The sequence below is a fragment of the Panicum hallii genome, chromosome 9 (assembly GCF_002211085.1).
Source record: "Panicum hallii strain FIL2 chromosome 9, PHallii_v3.1, whole genome shotgun sequence".
Taxonomy (NCBI): domain Eukaryota; kingdom Viridiplantae; phylum Streptophyta; class Magnoliopsida; order Poales; family Poaceae; genus Panicum; species Panicum hallii.
Window position 1 is genome coordinate 17,189,233 of NC_038050.1, and position 20,436 is coordinate 17,209,668.

Here is a 20,436-nt window from a genome sequence, read left to right on the forward strand (position 1 = left end):
GTAAAGTAGTGGTCAAGTATGTTGGAGCTTACACTAAGAGGGCAATTCTTAGAAGTGTGTGGGTTCCAAAAGTATATCCATCTAACCCTCAAGGATCCAAATCTTTTTGGGTACCTAAATTCAAAGCTTAATTTGTTTTGTAGGCCTACTCCTCGGGTGGCACCGCATGATTCCTTGATAGTGGATGCTCAAATCATATGACCGAGGAGAAGTATTTGTTCACATCCCTAGAGCTTCATGACAATAGCAAAGGAGATGTGATTGGTTTGGGTAAAATTGCACTCACAAATGACAATTCTATTTTAAATGTTTATTTGGTTGAAACTTTAGGGTACAACTTGTTGTCGATCTCGCAACTTTATGAGATGGCCTACAATTGCCTCTTTACTAATGAGGGTGTGACTATTTTTAGAAGGGAGAATTCCTCTATTGCTTTTACGGGTTGCTTGAAAGGTAAAGTCTATCTTGTTGATTTCTCCAAAGAGATAGTTGAGCCCAAGACATTTTTAGTGGCAAAATCTGATTTGGGTTGGCTTTGGCATCGCCGACTAGCCCATGTCTGGATAAGGAACTTGGCCAAACTTAAAAAAGGCGAGCACATCTTAGGACTAACAAATGTTGTCTTTCAGAAACATAGGTTGTGTAGCGCATGCCAAGCTGAAAAGCAAGTTGGTGCTCCACACCCCACCAAGAACATCATGACTACATCAAGACCATTGAAGCTTCTACACATGGATTTGTTTGGACCCATTGCCTAAATTAGCATTGGCGGTAACAAATATGGTCTTGTTATTTTTTATGATTTTTCTCGTTTCACTTGGGTATTCTTTTTGCAAAAGAAAAGTGAAGCTCAAGGAATTTTCAAGAAATTCATTAAAAGAGTTCAAAATGAATATGAGTTGAAAATCAAGAATGTAAGAAGTGACAATGGTTCGGAATTCTGGAACACCAATATTGAAGAATTCCTTGATGAAGAAGGTATCAAACATGAATTCTCCGCACCATACACACCTCAACAAAATGCATTGTTGAGAGGAAAAATAGGACGTTGATTGAAGCCGCAAGAACTATGCTTGATGAGTACAAGACTCCGGATACCTTTTGGGCTGAAGCTATCAATACGGCATGTTATGCCATCAACCGCCTCTATCTCCACAAATACTTGGTTATGGTACTAATGAACATGCCTATCGTGTCTTCAACAAAACCACCGGTTGTGTTGAGGTCACAGAGGATGTAACCTTTGATGAATCCAACGGCTCTCAAGTATAGCAAGTTGATAAAAATATTACAGACGAAGAGGAACCCCCGAGTCTATCAATCATAAGGATGGGCTTGGAAGAAGTGAGGCCTCATGAAGTTCAAGCTCAAACTCTAGTTGAAGAAAGAAACAATGATCCATCATCATCCACAGGGGTTGAACCTCCAAGCTCTCAACAACCTCAAGATCAAAGTTAAGTTCATGGTGACGATCAAGTTCATGGCATTTATCAAGGGGGAGAACAAGGTGGACAAGCTTAAGAAGATGCTCCACAAGTCGAAAATGCTGATGATGGACCCATTCAACCTCTATCACAAGTGCCGCATCCAAGAGTTCATCAAAGTGTTCAACGAGATCATCCTGTTGACAATATTCTTGGAAGTATTCAAAGATGGGTAACTACTTGTTCATGTTTAGCAACTTTTTGTGAATATTATTCATTTGTCTCTTATTTAGAACCTCTCAAGGTAGATGAAGCACTTGATGATCCAGATTGGGTAATTGCCATGCAAGAAGAGTTGAATAACTTCACAAGAAATGAAGTATGAGAGTTGGTTGAAAGACCAAAGCAAAATGTGATTGGCACCAAGTGGGTTTTTCCGAAACAAACAAGATGAACATGGTGTGGTCACAAGAAACAAGGCAAGGTTAGTTGCACAAGATTTCACACAAATTGAAGGTTTGAATTTTGGTGAAACCTATGACCCGTAGCTAGGCTTGAATCAATTCGTACACTATAAGCCTATGCCACTCACCATGATTTCAAGCTTTATCAAATGGACGTGAAAAGTGCATTCTTGAATGGCCCCCTATCCGAATTGGTGTATGTAGAACAACCGCCGGGCTTTGAAGATCCAAGATTTCCAAATCATGTGTACAAGCTCCACAAGGCGCTTTAGGGCTTATGCAAGCTCCTAGAGCATGGTATGAATGCCTTAAAGATTTTCTTCTCAAGAACAAATTTGTAATGGGCAAAGCCGATTCTACTCTCTTTACTCATAAAGTTGACAAAGATATTTTTGTTTGCCAAATATATGTCGATGACATCATATTTGGTTCTACTAATAAGAAATTTTGTGAGGAATTTAGTAGAATCATGACCAAGAGGTTTGAGATGTCCATGATGGGTGAATTGAAGTTATTCCTTGGATTTCAAGTCAAGAAAATGAAGGAAGGGACTTTCATTTGTCAAACCAAGTATGTGAAGGATATGCTTAAGAAGTTTGAAATGGCCAATGCAAAGCTCATTAAGATATCCATGGCATTAAATGGTCATCTTGATCTGAATGAAGAAGGGAAGTCAGTTGATCATAAGGTATATCGCTCCATGATCGGCTCTCTTCTTTACCTTTGTGCATCTAGGCCCGATATTATGCTTAGTGTGTGCATGTGTGCAAGATTTCAAGCCAATCCTAAGGATTGTCACTTAATAGCTATTAAGAGAATTTTGAGATATTTGGTACACACTCCTAACCTTGGCTTATGGTATCCTAAAGGCTCCACTTTTGATTTACTTGGATATTCCAATTCTGATTATACTGGTTGTAAGGTAGATATAAAGAGTATGATGGGGACTTGCCAATTTCTTGGAAGGTCCCTAGTGTCGTGGAGCTCTAAGAAATAAAATTTGGTTGCTTTATCCACCGCCAAAGCTGAATATGTTGCAGCGGATGCTTGTTGTGCCCAATACTTATGGATGAAGCAAACGTTGAGTGACTTCAGTTGTGAGTTTAGCAAGATTCCGCTCTTATGTGATAATGAGAGCGCTATCAAGCTAGCAAACAATCTAGCACAACCCTCCCGAACAAAGCACATAGATATAAGACATCATTTCTTAAGGGATTATGAGGCTAAAGGAGATATTGCTTTACGTCACGTGAGCAATAAACGACAACTTGCTGATATCTTCACTAAGCATCGAGATGAGCAAAGGTTTTATGCTTTGAGGAGTGAACTAAATATCTTGGATTCTCATAAATTTGCTTGACTTGTTGCACATACTTGATTGTTGCTTAGATAAGAAAAATAAATTTACTTGTGTTGAGTTATTTTGAAATATTTGGATTTTGATCTTTGGATCAAGGCTTGACTCTTGTGATCATTGTTATGTAATGTTGTTTGTGACTGATCACTAAGCTTCAAGTTATCTCATATGTCTACAAGCCATATCTCTTAAATATCTCCAAGTTTATTCTTCTCAAAATCTATCTTTTTGGAGCTGAAAAGTATAGGTTGGAACTTCCGACATTTCTCGGAAGTATCATCTTTGTTCCGACAAAGGGTCCTCGGGACAACATTTTAATATTCATCGGAACTTCTAATCCCCCATTGGAACTTCCGACAATCTCCATCGGAACTTTCTTCATTCTTCCAACCAAGGGTCCTCGGGTTCAAAAATTCTTTTTTGTCGGAACTTCCAACCCCCAATCGGAACATCCGACAATTCACTTGAATCTATATATACCCGTTGGACAATCCCCTCAAACCCTAATTGCTCCTTCAAACACCACCGATGCCACCATCTCTCCCCACTCAAACTCTTGCGGGGAAATCACGTTTCAATCGTGGGATTTTATTGCTTTGGAGTTCTTTGGATTCCCCACTCTTCGGAACATCTGATCCCCATCACCTCTCTTTCGATTCACGCGGGAAATCTTCAAGGTATTTCATTGAAAATCCCCATCGCCCGATCTCTCAACGTAGAAGGAGTTAGATGTTTCTTTCTTAGGGATAGCCTCTTGGTACATCATTGATCATATGCCTAGAATCTTATCAAATTTGGTGGGCAAAATCTCTTGACTCATGATTTTTTGGGACTGCTCGGGCCCAGTCGAAAGTTCCACCCCCATGTCGAAAGTTCCGATAGGTGCCTTAACTGTCCTATTTGATTGAGTCTGATCACATCTATCGAGTCTATCCTAATTTTCATCTTGCATACTCAGATGGCTCGTGAAAGGAGAGGGAAGCAGAGGGCTTCTTTACCAGAGATTGACTCTTGTCCGTCTGATTCCGAAGCAACTCAAGAAGCTTCCAAAACTCTTTTGTGCTCTCGTGGTCATGGAAGACCTAATCCACAGGGTACTTCAGCTCACGGTGCTCATCCATGCATGAAGCACACTTCTGCTCCAGGCAGTCATATGTCAGATGCTCGAGACTCTATAGAGTATCTTGGGAGGATCATCCTCCGGATGCGATGCCCAATTAGGCTAACTACTTCACAATTCAATGGGACTTGTCCAGTGAATTACAAAAAGGGCAAGCATGATATCTATGCGTTGAGATATGATGATCCATCTGAATATGGCAAAGAGCGGCAAGGAGATGTTCGATTTTGGATGAACTTTCATGCAGATTGGTGTGCCTCAGTGATTCTTTGCAAGTCTCATCCCACCACCGAGATGAAATCCATCAAATAGGATTATCTGTTTGACATTGACTTACCGGTGGTGAGGGAAGTCCAAGGTGCTTTTAGAAGGATGAATCTCACATCAATCGTGTCCTTCAACTGTGATTCGAATGTGGAGGTCATTGTTCAGTTCTATTCCACTCTCCATGTCAACCGCTCAACCAAGACCTTCCATTGGACTATTTAGGGCAAGCCCTTTTATGTTGAATATGCTTACTTTGCAAGTATTCTTGGGTTTTCCAATGCTAATCTTACAAGACAGAGGATACATGAGGAGGAGAATGTGCTTGATGATGGAGAACTTCACTTCTTATATGACAGTGCATATGGTGACATTAAATTTGGGACAATACATGGTTTGACACCTTACTTCAAGCTACTCAACCAACTCTTCCGCTACACTGTGTCCCAAAAGTGGTGATTTCAACAACATCTCAAACATGTCCAAGAACCTGCTTGCAAGGATGGCTCCCAACAAGAATGAGTTCAGTGTCTTTGACTTCATTTGGGAGAAAATCATCATCTGCTCTGTCTCACCAAAGAAAGGCTGTCATTATGCACCATACATCTTTACCATGATTAAAGAAGTGACCAGCGTCAACATCTTGACCGACAAGGGCCATCAAGTGTACAAGCCTAAGAAAGGTCAATTTGAGCACCTTCTCAAGCTTGGAGCACATTCACCTCACCGCTCCACTCAAGGACCCTCCCATGGTCCTTCAAGTACTCATGGTCCATCTAGCTCTCAAGGTCCTTCGAGCTCCTATGGTTCTCCTCCTCGTGCCCCAAAGAAGAAAGGAATCTTCAATTTCATTTCTCAAGGCGTATTTGCATGCTTCAATGTGGGTCGTCACAATGTGCAAGAAATCTATGACAACAAGAAGCATGTGGATGAGCAGCTTCTCAAGATTGAGGCATGTCAAAAGGAGATCATGGCCAAATATGACATGCCTCACTCACCTCTTCATGCTCCCATGGATTTTCCTCCTCCACCGACCTTCTACAACCCTTGGGAAGACATGGGTGGACTTTCCATGATATTTGGGGCTCCCCAAGTTGATGAGAATGAAATTGAAGAAGACTTGGGTGGGCGTGAGGGGTCGGATGAGGATGAAGAAGAGGACATTCCCACTGCCAACACACCCACCGATGAGGAAGAAGATAATGCAGAAGATGATGATGACGATAACGAGTAGTGGCTATGGAAGGGCCTCTATTTTTTGGTGCATGTTGCCAAAGGGGGAGTGAGCTCACCATAGGCGCCACTTGGACTTGGGAAAGATTTGTGGCTTCTTTATCTATCTTAGCTTCGTCATTGAAACGTTGAACTTTAAACTCTTGTGCTTGTGGACAAATGAGACTTGTATTTGTGTAATATGTGGTGTGCCAAGTGAGAGTTTTAATATTGTAAGACTTAATTGAGTTTCTCTATGCTAGTGTGATCTTAAAATCTTATTGCTTTTGTGATGCTCATGACTTGGTATTTGTTTATTTCCACTTTGTTATTGTGATATATCTTGTCATGTGCATCATATTGGTATTCATCACACGTTGCACCCCACGAATGCAATTATATAGAAGAAATCTTTCTTAATATGTGCAAATAGCATTTGAGGCTATTTTTAAATTTATCTTGATGAATGCACATATTAAGGGGGAGTTCAACCATATGATTGAATTCAAAATGTTTTATTGAATTTATGGTGAGCCTTAATTGTGTTGTCATCAATAACGAAAAAGGGGAAGATTGAAAGTGCATTTGGCCCCCTAAGTTGGTTTTGGTGTTAATGACATACAAAATTAAGGAGCTAATGAGTTTATCGAGTTATGGATAGGTTAAAGAGCAAGAAAAGACGCCAAATTTTCTTAAAGGATGGTGTTGGACTTAAAAGAAGATCTTTACTTATTTTGTATTTTGAATTTGAGTTTAGAAAACACCGTACTATTAAGAGGGATGCGAATGGATAGTATGAAGGTGTCAAAGTGCTTAATTGAGATGCTAACCATAGAGGAGAAACACAAAATCACACACTTGTGCACCTAGTTTTCTTACTGTTTCAGTGTGTGTCGGAAGTTCCTACCCTGGGTCGGAAGTTCCGCAACTTGTTGGAAGAAGCTGGATTTTTCCGACAAGGGGTCCTCGGCCAGCTGTTTTTAAATGGTTGGAAGTTCCGACCCTATGTTGAAAGTTCCGACAATCACTTAACCAGTGCACCAACGGCTAGTTTTTGAGGCTTGGGTATTTATACCCCCTCAGCCCCTCCTTCATTTGCTGCTGACCTAACCCGAGACAAACACCTCCAAGAGCATTTACTACTCCTCTCAATCCCTCATTGAGATAATCCTTTAGTTGATTTGAGCTAGGGCTTGAGTGAGAGTAAGATTGAGGTGTGAGACTCAACCATTTAAGTGAAAGGGCAGCCAAGTTCTTCTCAAGAGCACTTGAAGCATCTTCATCCTTCGATTCATGTTTGTTACTCTTGAAGCTTGCTTCTAGACAGTTTGGTGTCGCCCGTGCAGCGTCCTCTCGTGTGTGCGCGCCCCGGGAAGTTTGTATTACCCTATCCTTCGTGGATTTCATAGTAAGTGACTCAATCCTCCTTTGTGGTTGTTTGAGTGAGGTAAAGGATTAGTGTTAGACTCGGCTCTTTGTGAGCTCCTTAAGGGAGAAGTAGCTTCCTTAGTGGAAGTGAACTTCGGGAATAAATCTCTTGTGTCTTGTGCTTATTGCATTTATTTAGTTCTTATTGACCTAGATTTTGTTTTGTGCCGATCTACGTACTCGAGTTGTTGTGCTTGCAAAGATCACCTATAGAAGTCTCCTAGTATCATTGTGCAACTTTTGATTCAGTCAGGTTCTGTAGTTTCAAGTTTAATTTTGAGTTTTGTATAAGAACTTTAGTTTTGTCGGAAGTTCAGGTCCAGTGCCGGAAGCTGCGACCCGTCGGAACTTCCTACACAGTATTAGAAGTTCCGACACATTTAATTGCTGCGAAGAATTTTTCAGGTTTTTCAGGTACGCCTATTCACCCCCCTCTAGGCATCACCAAGATCTTTTCAGCTAGGCTAGCTCTAGTTAGAGTGAGAGTGCAAGGTGTAGTTGCCTTGTGTGCTAGTTCTTTAGTGAATCAAAGCTTGTATCTCGATGGGCCGGCACCTCTGAGTTTTGGCGGCTCCCTGGCAAGTCATCGACCCTCTGGATTGGTGTGGAGCGGCGAAGACGGCTTTGTGCAGGGGACGTGGAGACCCCGTTCCTTCATGGAGAAGCTCCTTAGTGGAGACGGCATCGAGGTGACCGGGGACTTGGTGAGAACCTTGGTGGCGAGTCAAGAAGAGTTCCAGAAGAGACTCGGTGACCGAGAAGCAATACTCTCAGTGAGTGCTTCAACAATGTGGACTAGGTTTGGCCTTGTGCCTACCGATACCATGGGATAAATCTTTGTGTCGAGAGTTTGCTTCCCCTCATCCCCTTTTTTAAGCTTCCGAATTTCTTATTGCAATCTTATGTGCATTTACATTCTTAGTGTAGTATCTTGCTAGGATTGGCTATAGGTTGTAAAACTCTTTAGGATGAGGTTTTCGTACTAGTTGAACCTTAGTTGCACATCTAGATAATATGTTTTAGCTTATATTCTACGCTAACTAGTTTGAGCCATAGGTTAAGGTTTGAGAATTGCCTAATTCACCCCTTCCCCCTCTTAGGCTATGAGCACCAATTCCTTTCAACTATTCCATAAATTCTACATCAAAACATTATCTGACATTCCTTTTCCAATTATGATGCTTACAGGATACCGATACTACTCCACCAAAGACTAGCAGCACCAACCGTCTGATCAACTATGCTCGCCCTTCGGTAACTCCATACATTGACCACAATGCACCATCCCTCAAAGACGTAGCTGAAGGCCGATCTTCTAAGCGCATGGCTCAGAGTACCAAAATGTCTGCGTGGAAGAAACCACCTAAGGGAGCATCTCTATTAGTTCAACTAGCCAATCTGATAGTAGCGGCAAGTCTGCTAGTGACGGCTCTTTTGGTAAATTACTCAGCCAATTATCATCTAAATTAACAATTAGTTGCAACACTTATACTATGAAAAATCCTGCAGGCATCACAACCACCAACTTCATTGGTGCCGGCATCATCGGCTTCCTCACCTGCCAATCCAAATATAGTCGATCCGTTGCTACTGGCCAGTAGGCCATCGGCAATATTGAAAACTCCGGAGGTGAACATCCCATCAGATCCATCTGAGCTAATAGCATTGATGTTGGATCCACCAGCGCCTCAATCTCTTCTAGTATAACACAATCTCCTCAAAAAATTTTAGCGCAAGCATGGGTATTTTATGATCCACTCAACTCTTTGCCAGATGTTGACAACCATCATTCAAGAACAACCCCATGGAGCTACCGCATCGGCCGGTCCATTCCGCCACCAGAAGAGCATCGGCCAGGCCCTTGCTGAACCAATAGAAAAGCAACCTTCCACGGTCCCCATGATGATGATGCCTACTCAGTTTGATGAAATCAACTTAAAACAAGTAATTATCTCACAGCTTCCATTGACTTATTATTGCAAAATTATTATTAACTTATCCATCTATGTAGGCTCAAGACACTCCAGACAATAGCCTCTTTTCCTATCAAATTGGAGATCTCCTGGAGGAGGAAGAAGTCACATCAAGAACCGTAGCACTGGGAGAAGCTCCTAATGATTTAAAGACCAAGCTTCAAGACATTCTACAACTCCTGAATCAAGAAATCGACTTACTAGTCCAAGACGTAGAAGGAATAAGGGGCATATTCTGCCACTTAAAGGGCCAATTGCCAGCCGATGTTGAGGCTGCACTGCTTCCAGCTGCCTTCATAGAGGGCTATCAATTTAAGGTCCTTCAAGCCAAACAGTGTCTGTCCAGTCATGCCTCGCTGGCAGAACTAATCACTCAGAAGGAGGCTAGCCAATCTCGAGCAAATGATATCAAAGCCAAAGTTGAAGCCCTCGAGAATTCTTGTCCCATCATCGTGAGTGAGATAGATTGGCTCAAAGCAAGGAGGGTAGAACTTAGGAAAGAGTTAGAAGCAGTTACCCTCGCACTAGCAGAAGAGAAAAAGAGGCTGGAGCAACTCCTCAATGCTATTGAAAAGATGAAGACCGATATGAAAACCCCAATACGTGAAGCTATCCGCCTCCATAAGCTCATTAAGCCAACTCCAGGATCTGCTGAAGACGACCAGAGGGAGATTGATGAGTTGGACCAAATCCGCCTACGTGCGGTTGATGCAATCTGGAGTTTCCTCGGATTGTTGTAACAAAATTGTTCCAGCTTACAGTTCTATGATTTGAAGTTATCATGATGGTGCAAAACAATCTTTTGTTTGTAAATATTTTTGCACTAAGAGAGACACATGGTGTGCGGCCATGAAGTAACCGATAATAGCTAAGCACCATCGGCTAAAAATACATCTACTCCATGCGTTCCTCTTCCTCATCACATGTTTTATGCTCAAGGCAATACCTCTTGTACGAAATCATCCATCAGGATGATTCTTCAGAGCTAACTGCTTGGATCGGCTTTAGTCCAAAATCGGACATCTTTAGGAAAATAACTGACTGCTTGGATCGGCTTTAGTCCAAAATCGGACATCTTCAGGAAAACACCTTCCTAAACCTTGCCTGATATACACTCCACGCCATCATACCCCCATACTTGAGGATCGGCTGTTGCAACACTGAGCGATGAATCGGCGTAGATGATCTCCACAGTATCCTCCAACCATTGGATAAGACATTGATGCATGATAGATGGAATACAACAGTTGGCATGGATCCAATCCCAACCCAAGAGAAAATTATATAACCTTGCCATTGATGACGAAGAAAGTAGTTGGGAGGGTCTTACTTCCGATTGTTAATTCAACTTTGATTGCCCCCCCCCTCGAGCTGGCGAGGCTTTTCCTTCAAAGTCTTTGAGCATCATATCGGTTTTGATCAGATCCTCTTCACCTTTTCCCGGCTTCTGATACGTGGTTATGGCATCACATTGATGAATTTTCCCTACATTTAGACTTTTGTGTGTAGGAAAACCAAGAGTCAAGTGTGCGGTGTCGGTGTTTCCTTTAGAGTGTGTTCCATAACCAAAGAGGACCAAGTGTACAGTTGAAGCAACTTCCATGTTCTTGGGCATCGTATGCCCCTCATTCTTTTTAATCTCAACCTGAAATAGTTAGCGACCAAAAATACCCGAAAGTGCATATTATCCTAAAAACATGTCTTTTTAATGAACAAAAGAAAACTTTATTGAAAGGGGAATGGAAGTCTGGGCCATCTCCCGGCAGTGCTTTGTTTATGGTCACAAGCTCGACCATCGGGAACTTCTTCTTGAAGCTATCATTGTTGATAACGTTCCAATCTTACCACAAGTTGAGGATGTATCATTGTGTTTCAAGCTGCAAGGTTAGTGCCACAGTGTGCTCACGAAATCTGCATGCTTATGATAAATATATGCACCTACAACCATCCGTCTAAACATTTTGCAACGGAGGACATTAGGGTGGTTGTAGTCCTCGTGTGTGCTTACAACGCGTGGCTGACTCTAAAAAGGCATTATGCAAGCATGGCTCTTGAGGTGGTTCAAGAATGAAGTTTCCATGCTTGTCTAGGGAATCTTTTTCTTTGGGTTCTAGAGTCGGTTCTTCACAAAGTTCCATGGCCCATGAGTTCTCCATCTCAAGAAAGTCCTCATGAAAGGCTGATGCTAGGACAATGGAAAGAGGCTTAAGCTCAATCGAGGGTGATGATGGTTGTTCATCTTCACAAAGGACTTCCGAGTCATCCTCTTTGGGGGTAGAAGGTTCTACACCCTCAAATAAGGTTGGCTCAGATGATATGAATGGAGATATATGCATCACCGTCTCGAACGGATTTTGTTGAGGCTTTACCAAGGGATTTTTCATGCAAGAGGTGGTGGAAGCAGTTTCCCTAAGCCTTTCATCTAGGCTCCCTTGAGATGTACCAAGGAGTTCTGCTAACGGGAAGTCTAGCAGAAGATCAAAATTGATGATAGGATAGACGTGGATATCTCAGCGCACCTCAGTTTTTTCTATGGTGATTGGTACAGCTGTTGCAATCTCACGACATTCAAAGATAAGTCCCATGGGACTTGTGAAGAGTCTGTCGGTCAGGGCTAGAGGCATGTCATCCAAGAGAGTTTTCACTTGGAATTCAGACATGATGCTAGCCTTGACTATGGGGTCGTGAAGGGCTTCTACGACAGTTCCCTTTATAGAACAAGGTATGGTCGTGGAAGGAGAACGAATCCGAATTGCTTCAGAAGAGCATTTTACTTCCATTAACAATTCTTTTGGTGGTTCCTTTCTAGGGAGAGCCTTCTCAGAAGGATTGGAAGGATGAGATAGAGAAGGTGTCGTAGCCTTCTTGTGCCAAGAGTGGTTCGAGGTGTTCCAAAAATCATCGAATTCGATAGGGAAATCCGAAGGGTAGAGTAGTACTCTTTCCTTAGGTGCTTGTGGTTCAGGTGAGGGTCTAACAGATGAATCTATGGATGGGGAAGGTACGGGGTTGGATTTGGCTGATGAGGACTCCTCAAAGCATGGCATGGGTTTTTCCTGGAGGGGTTTGGATATTACGATGGAGGAAGTGTGTTTTTCTAGGATGCGATCAAGGATTTTCTTTCCCCCCATCTAAGTTTTATATCCGAACGAACCTCCAGCTGCGATGTAAAGAGCTAGAGCAAAGGTCATCTCAGAGCTTTCCCCAATCACCATTCACATTTCCCACATTGTGGGTGTACCATTGCTCCACCCTCTCTATATGAGAGAGAAAGGAAACAACTTCCATCTCAAGGTTTCCTGTGTTATGCCTAGGAGAACCAGACACGAACATAGTTCCTCGAAATCTCGCAGATGACTGTCGGGATCTTCATCTTCAACTCTAGAGAAGGGTTGTTCCAGAACCATGGTAATGTAACCAGGGTGAAGTTCAAAGCTAGAAACTGACGTAGGCTTAGTAGAGGGTTGTGGCTCTAAGAACTCACCCTGAATGGTTGAAAGGTATGGACAAGGATAACCTTTCATGGGTAGCGGGAGTGAAGGTAGAGGTAAGCAAAAACAAAAGATACGAGGATGAACTGAGTAGCGGAGGTAAAGGTAGAGGCAAGAAAAACAAAGGATATGATTTTTTTAATAAAGATACGAGGACGAACTAGGTTCGAAGGCAATTCAGCAACCGTTCCCCTGCAATGGCACCAGAAATGCTTGTTGACATTTCTTAACATCGCTACTAGGTTTGCGTTCCCCGGCATCGGTGCCAAAAATGCTTGTTGGTATTTCTTAACGTTCACGAATAAATCCGCAAGCGCACGGATATACCGCTGTAGCATTTCAACTGGAGAGTATTCAAGGTATCATAATTTCTCAGGAAATGGAGGTGTAACAGTCTTCTAACTAGTTTACCTAGGAGAAAAGGAGATAGAATGGCCTAGGTAGCATGGTTTATCTAAATGGAAGGTTCCAGGAAGGATACACTTAGGCTGCTATTTGTTCACTTCAGGCACTAGTCTGACCCTGGTCTGCCAAGGACCTCCAGCTATTAGCTCTACTCCAAACCCCGATGTGGGGGACTTCACTAACCACGAAGCAGCTTCGTAGTAGACGGATAGGGCTATCACCACCTGCCATCTACCCCTGCAATACCGTGGGGCTCGCAGCAAACAAAGGTAATCTAGGGCCTAGGCACCACGCCTATACCGTCGACTACTACTCTAGCGTCGTACAGGGTTATCCCGTCTTTATCAGGGGCCCTCGACTAGAGTGTCCACTACAAGAACGGACAATAAACCCGCAACGAATAACAATAAGAGAATAACTTTACCAAGAACTTTACCACTATAGATAAACTTGGATACTTACTCAAATGCTTCATATCCGATGAGGTACAAGGTAGAAGAGAGGCCGACACGTCCCGCTTTTCTCCACACTTCTCCTCTTATACTCCATATCCTAATCCTACATGTCAGGGATAGATCCCCTGGGTACCGTAAGGAAGCTACCCGTGAGGAAAAAGAAGTCTAATTCCTACTAGGATTCCACTGTAATCCTATTAGGACTCATACCTTGTAATCCTACTAGGACTCCTACCTTGTAATCCTACTAGAAACCCTGTCCCCTGGAATATATAAAAGAGGGCAGGGATATCTAGATAGGCAAAGAACCAACAGAGAGCAGCCAACAGGCAACTCAACACCCAAGTGCAGGGCGCAATATACAACACCTAAGCGACTTATACATGCTATGGGCGAAGGCTAAACTGGGACCGGGTGAACGTAAAGGGTGGACTATTCGGGAGATTTAAATGGCCTAAAAAAGAGCTTGACACAGTAATTTTTACACCGAATAAATTTTGGTGTCTTCACATTATTACTGAGTACTACTCGGTATCTTTGCATTATGCTACATAATGTATGCATTGTCTTTTTTCAGATCAAGCTTCGGCAACAACCCTCCAGGCAGCACGGCATGCCATCACAGTTCAACTAGTTCCCAAGCTCGGGGGCTGGGCGATGCACACTACTCGACATGGCTCCTTCGGCTCTCCTGGCTTGTAAGCTCGGGGGCTGGACACCGCAAAACTACTTGAAGATGACTCATATGAATACTGAGAGTGCAGAAGAAATCGTAAGTCACCGCGCGGTTAAATAAACCAGCAGGAGGCTCAATTTCACTATGCAGAAGGCGAAGAGTTTTTCTCAGGATTTCAGAGTAACACCAATGCCATGATTCTTGGATCCTTTTTCTGAACCTAAGGGTTTTGGATTCAAGGCTCGGGGGCTGCAGGATACGTGTCATCGACTATTTATTTTTCAAATGTACTCGAAGGATAAGAAAAGAAGATTCAAGACTAATTTGACTCTCAGCTTGATTCTTCAATTCAACCTAAGGCTCGAGGGCTACTTCATATGGAGAACGATTTTCCATCACACCCTATACAAAAGAAGACTTGAAGCTATTTGGGGTATGAGCACCTCATAGCCTCGATGCAACCAAGGAAGTACTCGAAAAAGACCTTCAAGATGGAGTTTGAAAAGAAGCCGAAGACTACTTCAGAAGTACTCGAAATGCTTGCAGTACTTGGCTATGAAGAGCTCGGGGGCTTGTCAGGGATAGATCCTCTGTGTACCGCAAGAAAGCTACCCATGAGGAAAAACAAGTCTGATGCCTTCTAGGATTCCACTGTAATCCTATTAGGACTCCTACCTTGTAATCCTACTAGGACTCCTACCTTGTAATCCTACTAGGAGCCCCATCCCCTGGAATATATAAAGGAGGGCAGGAATACATAGATAGGCAGAGAACCAACAGAGAGTAGCCAACAGGCAACTCAACACCCAAGCGCAGGGCGCAATATACAACACCCCAAAATAGGACGTAGGGTATTACGCTACTCTAGTGGCCCAAACCTGTCTAAATTTGTGTCTTGTGTCCTTGCATTCACCTTCAGGTTCCAGATCCGGCGATCCCTCACCAAATAATCGCCTACCTTAGGGTATCCCTAGGTAGGCCGACGGTAAAAACACCAACACTACAAGACCCAAGGTGGAGTCCATGTACATCTCTTCTTCTTCACTTGTATCTTGGAGTGTATAAATGAGGGGGGGAAGGCCTTCTTTTATACCCTATTGGGGCTGAGATATACATGGAAACATATGAGCACCGCCTTGAGAAAGAGTAGTGGGCACTCCACGCTAAAGATCTCGCAGCCGGGATGCCGTCCAGGTTCGGCCGACCTGGAGGTCAGCCGAACTCAGATGGCTCTCCCCCGGGCCTGCCTTCCTCTGGACAGCTGATAGGTGGGCCATGGAGTTGATCTTCTATAATTTGTGCCTTGGCGTGCCCGTTTGGTCTGGTTTGTGGGGCCTTGAATCCATGTGCTATCCTCTGGTTGGTCGGAGGTGTGTTTCTTGGCCTCTTGGGCTTATTTGTTGTGCGCCCTTCTTGTAAGTGTAACGCGTAGTGTGATCTTCTGTGCATTCTTCTACGTTCTGTGTACACTTTCTCTCTCTTTCCTCTTATGGGTGCCTGCAAATCATAATTCACAATAACTTGTGGAACCAATTAAAATTAAACCCCTTACCTAAGTTTGGTGATTATTTGTTAGGGAATAATGCGGAAATTGACGGTTGAATTTGTGACTTAAGAACCATCAACAACACACCCACACTTACCCCTTTGCTCGTCCTCGAGTAAAGGTGCGAGGACTAAGGTGGGCGCCACTCCTTGGATGTAACCTGCATACAAGTTATTCCAAGCTTCTTCCAGTTTCTGTGAACTTTTGGGTGGCTACCATGCTTTCTTGGGTAATTGAAGAATGGAACAATGCAGACTTCAGCTCTTCCTGCATAGAAACTTGGATTTTTATTTTGAAACAAAAGAATAGCCTTAATCCTCAAATTATTCTCTCAAATCACTCTTTTTTATTTGAGGTCCTCACCAGGCAAAGTTGTCGCCTTCTTTTCTCCTGTCATCTAGTTAGGCTTATGTGGAGCTCAGGGTAGGAGTGAAGAGGCATGCTTGCTTTGTTCATGTTGCTAAATCAAAGAAGAGATCCAAGGAGAAATAAGTCATACAATCTTGATCAAAATGTGCGAGTGTGTGGTCTTTGTGTATGAACTCCTTTTTTTGTATGACTCTCTTTTGCTTTTGATATTTGGAATGTAGGCTATCTTTCTCTCTTCATCATTTTTTTCTTGGACACGCATATGTCCAAACCATGCTTTTGAGTAGGCTCTTTTTTTATTATTAGTTTTCTTCTTTTTGCATAGCCCACATCTTTTTGCTAAGATAATTGAAGAGGGTCACCTCACTTGGAGTTTTACTTGATTGATGGGTGGATGGATGGCATCTTTTTGTGCAACTCCCAGTATGGAAGTAGGCATGCATATGTGGAGTGTACATGATTTTGATCATGAGAGCATGAAAAGTTTCTAACACGGATCATAGAATTTGATAGAGCTCAATGCAAAGACAGGCTGCATAATCATAAGGTTTTGCATGATGCTCAAACTTTGGCTTTGGTAGGAATTTATATAAATTTGAGGAGGCAAGCTATTGCATTTTTAATTTTGTAAAAAGAAATCCCAAGTACTTTGCAAGGAAGATCATGGTTCTGTTCATGCAATCGTATCACATTAGTCAATTACTTAGATAGCATGCGTTCCTATGAAGATAATTGTTCACAAGAGCTAGAAAGAATGCGAGGAATAAAGAGTATGCAAATTTATTCATGGAAGCGCATGGAGTGCAGAAGGCATTTTCAACTTGAGGAGTTTGGCAAGGTTCAATGAGTTTAGCTTTAGTGATCAACATAAGAAGTCATTTAAACTCAAGAACTTAGGGAGTTAGAGGGATGTGTTGCATAAACCATTGTTGAAGAGAAAGGAGAGGTGATCTTCTTGTAAGTGTAACGCAGAGTGTGATCTTCTGTGCATTCTTCTGCGTTCTGTGTACACTTTCTCTCTCTTCCCACTTATGGGTGCCTGCAAATCATAATTCACCAAAACTTGTGGAACCAATTAAAATTAAACCCCTTACCCAAGTTTGGTGATTATTTGTCATGGAATAATGCAGAAGTTGACGGTTGAATTTGTGACTTAAGGACCGTCAACAGACATCTCTCTCTATCTTGCCGACGCTGATATTTATTCAATAACATTTGGGATGTGACAGTTTTGCGAGGCCCTCCGTAGCTGTGCCCTTGGTCATATCGGCTTTGACTCTTGAATTCGTCAGCCGATTTCTGCATTTTGGGGTCTCTAGCTCCTGCTTGCTTGGCCTATTCTTAAGTCAACACTTTAGCTTTCCCTTTATTGCCTGGATCATTGATTTCTGCCATATTTGCCAAAAAGAAAGGATGCCCATCTAACTTCATCGGTTTTGTAGGATTTTTGAATTTGATCCTTCCTTGCTCAATGGCCGACTGGATCTGTTGACGGAAGGTCTTCCATTCGTTGGTATCATGGGACCCAGCATTGTGCCACTTGAAATACTTACGATTTTTAAGCTCCTCGGCCGATGGGATCGTATGATTAGGAGACAACTTGATTTTCCTTTCCCGCAACACCAAATCAAAGATCCAATCGGCCTTGGTGACGTCGAACCCATACTTCTCTATGTCCTTCTTGGGGAACAGGCATGGAACCGACTTTTTGTTTCTAGTCCACTCTGCCAAGCCGATTTTAGCCTCGTCTTCAAAATCAGAAGAGAATTCAACATTATTAACTTTCTTCTAAAAGGTGTTCCCCCTAGGATTTTGTACGAGGACTTCAACATTCAACAGCCTCTTAGCAAGATGACTCAGGCTGTCAAACTCTTGCGAGAAAAACATCTCCTTGATGTGAGGTAAAAGTCCTTAAAAAGGCAATCTAGCTAACTGGCTATCGCTAAGAGATAAGCTGTAGCATCGACTTCTGATGTCCCTGAATCTCTGAATGAAATTGGGGTGTGGTTCATCATTCCTCTGTTTTACGGCCGTTAGATCCGTAAGCTTCATCTTGCAAATACCAGTGAAGAAGTATTTGTGGAATTGCTTTTCAAGATCGGCCCATGTGATAATGGAATTTACTGGAAGAGAAGAAAACCAGGCAAAGGCCGATCCAGAAAGAGACAACGGGAACAAATGAATTTTTAAAGCGTCATTCCTAGAAGCTTCCCCACACTGGACTAAGAATTGACTGATATGTTCGATTGTTGTTACATTGTCCTGTCCAAAGAATTTGGTAAATTCCGGCACCCTGTACCGATGAGGCATGGCAACTTGATCGCAGGCCTCATGATAGGACCTGCGATACATGTAAGTTGGCTCCTTAGGCTTTAAGCCGAACTAACTCTTCATCACATCGGCTATCTGGCTGGCCCAATCAATGCTCTGGAAGACATTTGTTGCTGTACTGCCTAGTGTGATTGTTGAATCGGAGACTGAGGCTTATAAGCAACATGCTGGTGAGCCATCACCTGTGGCTGACTAATGTGTTGCATTAGAGGATTGGCCATTGGCTGCGGAGCCGATGCACCTATTTGATAACCTTCAGCCTGTTGCTGATACGAGATCATCGGCTGAGTAGCCGATGTATGCATCTAGGGGCCACTTGGCTGCTATGAAAAGTCAGTGGCTGGGTGAATGGTATTGGTGGCTGCGACCCCAGAGGCATGAACGACACGCCCTGAGCTGATCCCCCTGCACCTGTAGCATTTTGAGTCTGGACAGGCACCTCTGTGCTAGCAAAGATCATATATTCAGGAGGCATCCCTAAAGATGTATTGGGGACGCAACCATTCGGGGTGCTGAAGAAGCCTCCATGTGCCGATGACACCTTCAACGATGAGGTAGGAGTGAACACCGGGGCTGTCGGGATAGGAGTCACCATCGGCTGATGCGCCTGTGGCTGGAGCAGATAAGGCAGCATCGGATATCCTCGAGCACCAGTCTGTGCCGTGTTGAGTTGTGGTTGTATGCCAACGCCTAACACAGCAGCGCCTCCTGCTGCAGCTGATGATTCCGGTTGAGAATAGCACGGTCCTTTATAGCCCATCTGCATACTGTCGGCCATAGTTTCCCTGACGGCATTCTGAATCAAATTCATCAGGACGTTCGACTGGTTGAATCATTGCATGATGCATAGCTTGATCGAACATCTCTTGGAACTTGGCCAAATCTTCGATGACTGTGATTTCTTGCAGCTTTGGGAGGGCAGCTTTTTGTATGGCCTCTCCTCTTTCGGTGATAATGAAGGCTCCAAGGCAGGCCTGCTTGTCACCATCTATTGGCTCCTCCAACTGCTGGTTCTGGGTGACGTTGAGATCTCCCTCGGTGACCTTGAGTTTGTTATCATTGTCCACCTCAAATGGCTTCTGGATGGTCACGGTGAAGTTGTTGTATTGTCCCACCGGGCGTGCTAAAAGCGTGTTGATGCAAAAAACCGGCGATCGGCTTCTTGCGTGGCCACACACGAGGACCTGGGAGATTTGCTTCACTCCAGCGCAGGCTCCAATTAGTTTCGCGTAGGTGCTAGGCGTGCCAGTCAATTTGACCTGTAATTGATAAGGAATAAGGCAACATCAAATACTAGAATGCATCGACTGGATTTCTGAACCATTCCAAAGGAGTATTGGCTAGAAGCTCCATACAGATATAATAAGAAATCGGCTAAATATAGCTGATTCTACTATGAGATGCAATACTGATTACTCAGTTCTATTTCACGAACAATACTTAGATTCAGATCTAATCGGCTATATTCTGTGTGGTAACTTAAAACAATAAAGCGTAACTGCAGCCGATAAAAAGTCTAAGATCTAAGCTGGATAACTTGTGATAAAAACTAGACTTCACACGATTAAGCGAATCAACCTTGCAAAGTATAGCAAATATAGATAACTGGTGAGTAAATAGATCGAGAAGGAAGCGATGCGCTATCAATCAAAGATCTAATTTGCTTGATAAACACGGAACTTACCAGCGAGCTGGAGATCGAAGCGATGCAGCCCTGCTACCGGAAGAACTCATCTAAAAGGAAAAAAACCTACAAAACTAAGGTTTGGCGAAGTCGCCGATAATGAAGAAAAGGGTTTGTTGTATTGATTGTGTGATTCTCTTTTTTTACAAGCCCGTAGGCCAATATTTGTAGTCCGAACTAACAAACCCTAGTCGATCACGACATCATATGACTTGACTAAAAAGAAAACAAACTTTC